Source organism: Mauremys mutica, chromosome 8 (assembly GCF_020497125.1).
Source record: "Mauremys mutica isolate MM-2020 ecotype Southern chromosome 8, ASM2049712v1, whole genome shotgun sequence".
Classification (NCBI taxonomy): Eukaryota; Metazoa; Chordata; order Testudines; family Geoemydidae; genus Mauremys; species Mauremys mutica.
In genome coordinates this window covers 53,626,831-53,633,264 of record NC_059079.1, presented here as the reverse complement: position 1 = coordinate 53,633,264, position 6,434 = coordinate 53,626,831, and positions in this window count along the sequence as shown.

Below are 6,434 nucleotides of genomic sequence, written 5' to 3'. Positions count from 1 at the left end.
GTATCTGTTTCAATTGCTCAGAGGCCTGATTTCATCTTTGAGAGAATTGGGGCTTCCTCAATGTCCACTGTAACCATGATGTGGGGGCTTCCTCCCTTGCCCTTTCTCCGTGGAGCTGGACGAAGACCTCAGCTCAGCGCCTCTCTAGGGTCTCTAACCACACTTCCGCAGTCCCCACAAAGCTAGATCTACTCCCTGTAGTTAGTGGCCTGGGGTCTGGTTCTTAATCATATTCTCATCTTTGTTTTTCTGGGAATTCAGTGTTGCTGATGAATTCTGGGTTGTAAGTGGGATGGACTGTGTTCTGGCGAGTTATCCTCCCTCCTGTCTAGCCTGTTTCTGGGTCAGAAGGCTATCTGTGAACTGCGTCTGTTTACTTACAGCCTTAGGCTCAGTGCCTGTAATAGTGTGTGAGGGAAGGCATCTCTGCTTTCCTAAGCCAAGTCCCTGTTTGTGAACTGCAAGACTTTAGCCGAGAGGAACTATTGTATTCCCTAGCTTCCCCCACTGCACTATAAGGGAATGACTGTCATTGGGTATCTCTGACAGGGTATGTCCTGCTGCGCTCACTGGTCTTGTGATGTCTCCATATCGGGGACCAGCTCATTTTGTTAATAATTCACATTGGACTAGAGCTGGGTGAAGGCTGATGGGGCAGTTCAGTGAGGGGCTCACCAGTTAAACTCCACAGTTCAGAGAATCCTAGAAACGTAGGGCTGGGAGGGTCCTAGAAATATCATCCCATCCAGCACTATACTTAGACCGTCCCTGACAGCTCGTTGTCCAATGGGTTCTTAAAAACCTCCAGTAATGAGATTCCACATCCTCCCTTTGAAGCCTATTCCAGAACTTAACTATCTTTATAGTGAGAAAGTTTTTTCCTAATATCTAACCTAAATCTCCCTTGCTGCAGATTAAGCTGATTCCTACTTCTCCTACGTCCAGTGCACATGGAGAACCGTTGAGCGGGGTCCTTTTTATAACAGTCCTTAACATATTTGAACATGGTTTGAACATATTTGAGGGTTGGCTAAGATAAAGAGGTCCCTGGAGGAGAGAAAGCAGGTTACAGGGGTATGTGTGCAGCTTTCTTGGGGTGCCCAGGCTCTGAGTCACCTTGTTACTCATCCGGCAAGAGGAAGATTTTCTCAGGGAGCTGATATCTAGTCAAGCATAACACCACCGGGTCTGTTAGCCAGCCTACCAATCTCCACAGGGCTCTGCCAGCCCTTGCTCTGCCTTGCATGGTAACATTAGTTGCACCGCGGCCACGAAGTCCCTCTGAAAGTGTCCCCCAGTAGCATCAGATTACTGTCACAGGACACTCACAGAAATTACCAGGGAACAGAATCTAAACAGCTTGATTGGTACAGCTCAGGATCAGATCTTTATAACCTCACAGCACTGAGACATATGTATAGTGGAATAATCCTAAATTCATTACCAAAGATTAAGATTTAAGAGGTAGTGAGTCAAGATCATGGAAACAGAACTGGTTACATATAAAATGAAAATCATAACATGCTTCTTAGAGTCTAAAATCAATTATTACGGCAGTTTTTCACCTAAAGCAATCTCCCAGCAGCATTAACCAACATGCCTGGGATCCAACTTTCCTGAGGAAGGAAAAGGGCTTTTTGCACACTGTTCCCAGATGTGCCCGTTACTTTGGGGGTAGGCTCATTTATCAGGGTTACTCTTCTGGGGGAGGGGCTTCTGTAATTCAATTAATGTGCTGTGAAAGTCACTTGTGTGTTCACATGGAGCTCTGCTCCTTCCTTCTGCAAGTCCCCTCCCAATGGAGCTCTCCTGCAGGACCTCGGTTCCCCAGGGCTGGGTTCCTCCAGCCCTAGAACTAGATGAACATGTGCACACACACACTAGCAGAGCAAGTCTGAGAGGACCAGGTCAATCAGCACTCTCCAGCTGATCCCCTCATGTGTTCCTGTACTCAATGGGCTGGGTTAAGCAGCACTTTCAAGCTGGTACCCTTATGTGCTCCTGGTCTCAATAGGCTGGATTGAGCCGCACTTTCAGGTGCTCCCCCCGCACCCATGTTCCCCAAGTTTAACACATCCCTATCACACATTCACATTACAATTGTACTGGTAGTAACGCACTTGATGAGCAAATCCCACAGTATATTTTGGGGCACTACAGGGATCTTTAGCTTAGGTACAAGAAGCGTCGCTGCAGAGTAAATGGGGGAAGCTAAAACACAAAAGAGTAAAATTCAGAGAGAGAGAGAAGCAACCAGCTGAACCATAACAGTTATTGATTGAATCATAGTGATAACCACACCAGGAGGGCTAAACAAACATAACAGTTACATTTTAAAGGTTAATCCTGAGGTAGGAAAGAAAACAGAGAGAGAGATGGATCTCACCCACTCCATGAGGCTTGAACTGGTCGGGGTTCCCAGGTGATGGTGGTAGCTCAGGGTCCTGAGTGCTGGAGACAGGCAGAGCCCCCAGCACGATCAGTCAGGAGATAGAATCCTGGAAAAATCCTGATCCTGGAAAAGCAGAAACTGGATGGAGTCTTCCAAGAAGATGCCCCCGTAATCCGCGGAGAGATGGTTGTACGTGTTTCCTTTGACTTTTACACACCAATCACTACCCACCTCAATCATCACAGCAACTTGTTGGTTCATAATTCAAAGGGACATCTTACTGGGCTACATCCCAAAGTCTGTGCTCATGAAGACTGATCTCCTCTTTGTCGCCTGGTGCAGTTACATGGGCAGCAGTGAATGGAGATTCAGGCCCAATGGACCAGATTGTATCTATTTAGTCCTTAGTGGACTTCATGGAGTCTTTGGCACTTCTCCCTTTTTGGGGGTAAACATTCTGCTGGGGGTAGATCATTTTTGGTTTTGTTGTTGTTCAGGGTTTAGGACTGAAAGGGGGGTCATTGTTGGAGTTAGGGGTGTCAGGGTTGGGATTAGGGGTGCCAGGGTTTAGGGCGTGTCAGTGTTAGGGTTTATTAGGTAAAAGGGGGTGTCAGTGTCAGGATTTAGGGGTCTCAGTGTTAGGGTTTAGGATAGAAGGGGTTGTCAGTGTCAAGGCTTGGGGGTTTCAGTGTCAGGGTTTAAGGTGTAGAAGGGGGTGTCGGTGTCTGGATTTAGGTTTTTGGGGTGTTAGTAGTGGGGTTTAAGGTTTGAAGTGTTAGGGTTTAGGGATTGAAGGGGTGTCAGGGTTTAGCAGAGGTGCTGGAACTAGGGGTGCGTGGGGTGCTGCAACAACCCCTGGCTTGAAGTGGTTTCCATTATATACAGGGTTACAGTTTGGTTCAATGGCTCTCAGCATTCCCACTATAAAAATTGTTCCAGCACCCCTGGGGTTTAGGGATGTCAGTGTCTGGGTTTAAGGGGGTCTCTGTGTTAGGGATCTCAGTGTTAGAGTTTAGGGCAGAAAGGGGGGGCCATGTCTGGGTTTAGGAGGTGTCTATATCAGGGTTTATTAGATAGAAGGGGGTGGGGTTAGTACCATGACTGTTCTCATGGTTGAAAGACATCTCCAAAGGGGATAGTTTTGCAGCATTTACTAAAGATGCTTAGGCTCTGGCCTGGTCTGATCTCCCCTGGGCATTGGTTCCCCAGCCAGCTCCCCTCAGCTGAGAATGCCTTGTCCACACCTCTCATGTGCTTTGTCCTAGGCTTAGTGACTTGCATTGCCCCAGAGGAGTGCAGCTGTCTTGGTGCTTCACAGGCCAAAGTTTGGTTTTTGATGTCACTGGGGCTTGATCCATTAACTCACGGGAAGCTGTCTGGGAGCTAGTGGCAGGACCTGAGCACCGGCCTGGTGAGCTAAATTCTCTCACACTGGTTTAATACAAAGCATCTCTATTGACTTGGATGGAGTTCCTCCACACTGATAAAGGAGTAACAGTAATTGAGATCAGAACCTGGCCCAGCTATAAGTCTGGCCATGACTGAGAGTCCATTCTTGGGTAGCTTTCTAGGAAGCATGTGTTCTGCTATACTTTCCTATGCTGAGGTCCTGGGATTAATTCTTCCTTTTCATGGTACTCGGGGGACTTTCTTATCCCAAATCTGTCCTTTGCTCCCCTTTAGGGAGGGTACAAGGGTGCTGAGCCTGATGTCTCTTTAACAGCTTTTGTGCTGATTGCATTGGAAGAGGCCAAGGACATCTGCAAGGATCAAGTCAACGTGAGTATCTCTGCACCGTAGAGTCACTTCTATGTTCATACCCAGGTTTTCCCATCTTTCCATCCCCTATGAACCACACCCCATGGTGTTATGCTTATAAGAAGCACATGAGATCTTTTTCAGGGGAAAAGGCAATACACCATGTTTATTGAAGATACAACAATTAACATATGCATTCAATCACACACCACACACTCACTGTCCTGCCAGTCAATATTATAGTTATCAGTCCAGAGTCCGGATCAATCTAGTGGCCAGCTAGGTTGATCACGGGTAGGTAGGAGCCAGGTTCTGTCGGTTGCAACATGATGCTCCGGGGAAGTCTTGGAAAAACGAACCCAAAGTTTCATGGCACCCCATTTATATAGTGATTTTCCTTCATTGGGACCAATGAGTTCTTCTTTGAGTGCTTGCTGATATCAATTCCATTTAGGTGTGTGCATGTGCTGCGTGCACGGTTGTCGGAAACTTTTCCCTAGCAGCTACCCGTCAGACCAGCTGGGGAGCCCCCTGGAGTGGCACCGGTATGGCACTCTATATACGACCCTGGCGGCCCGACCCCCCTTCAGTTCCCTCTTACTGCCTGTGATGGTTGTTCAAACAGTGGTTTCTTTCTTGCAAGTGGTCCACTAATCCCTGGCTCTTCTGCTTATCTTTGTATATAGTTACCCATTGTTAGTTAATTGTTCTTTTCTAGTTGTTAATTGTAGTCTTTAGTGGTTGGGGGGGGGGTTCCCCTTCAATGAGTGCCCCTTGGGGCTCCAGGGCATGCAGTCCCAGGGCTTCAAACCCTATAGCTCCTGCGCCAAGCCTATGCCTACGGGCAACCCCCATGACTCCTGTCTCTGGTGTCTGGGAGAAGCCCATCCAGGCAGATAAGTGCAAGATCTGCAAGGCCTTCAAACCTCACACTAGAAAGGAGAGGGACACTCGTTTAAAACAACTCCTCATGGAGTCAGCCCTCTGTCTGCAGCAGGACCCGGCCCCGAGTGCTTCGGTGCGGAGCACCCCTCCAGCGGCGCCGTCAGCAGCACTCCCAGGGGTCGGCGGTCTCCCAGGGCCCAGAAGCGTTCCGCTCAGCACCGCTCCCACTCGCCAGTTGCCCACAAGAAGCAGGCCAAGGGCAAGCCTCCACAATGGCCTGATTCAGAAACCGTCGCCTCGGCAGGGCATGCTGCAGAGCATGGGCCTAAGGCCAACAGAGGTTCTGCTGGACTCCTGGCCGTGCTTGTTACATAATTGGTCTCCTCAAAAAGCTGTTACCTGCTTCTCAAGGGGTTTCATCCACAAGGATTCAATTTGACTCCAGTATGAGGGATTCGTCTTAGCTTAAAACAGCTACTGGATATGGGAACCCATGGTCAAGAGCCATCATGATGTCATACTCGCTGCTACCTAGTGCTTTGTGTGAACCGGGCAGCTGCTTAGACAGAATTCTGTAATGTATCCAGCCGGGCTGGTATCAACCTGTTCCTCAGGACTTATGTGGTCATGAGGTGGGGGAGCTGCCTCTTGGTTAGCTACAGACTGAGCTTTCCAAGCATCAAAGTCTCAGCCCCCACTTAGATCCTCTGTTCAAGCTGCACAGTTTGAAACATGTTTAGACTGGAAACTCTGGGGCCAGGGCTGTGGTTTTGTTCTTTGTTCATACAGCTCCTAGCACAGGGTCTATGGTCTGTGACTGGGGGTTTTAGGTACTACCACAATAAAAATAATCAAAGGGATCCATGTGAAAAATTCACCAAGTGAAAGGGGGCGAGAGGAGGGGGAATCAAATTATTTCAAGCTTCCAAGATCTGCCACTTTGTGCAACTTCTCGTTGCCACCTCACAAGCTTTGTGCTAGTGCTTCCAAAGTTACAACAGTAAATGCACTGATTCTCACAGGCATTTAGGTGCCTAATTCCCATTGATTTCAATAGCGTTAGCTGCCTAAGTACCTTTGGCAGTCTGGGACTAAGATTAAGCCTTCTCCCCTTGAAGTCAATAGCAGGACTCCCACTGACAGCAGACTATTGTATTTGGGAGAGGGCCTGAGCCCTGCCTGCCCCCTGTACAAGCCCTGCCTGCCCCCCGTGCAGGGCTGACATCGCCTGTCCTCCCTCCTTGCACATTCCTCAACACCCCACGTTTTTTACAAAAAGTTGGGACAGCCAAGACAGGTCTGAAAAAAGGGACTGTCCCAGATAAAAAGGGATGTGTGGTCACCTTAGGCACAGATAGGTACAGAAGACTCTCTCCCCAATATCCATCCATGCATATCT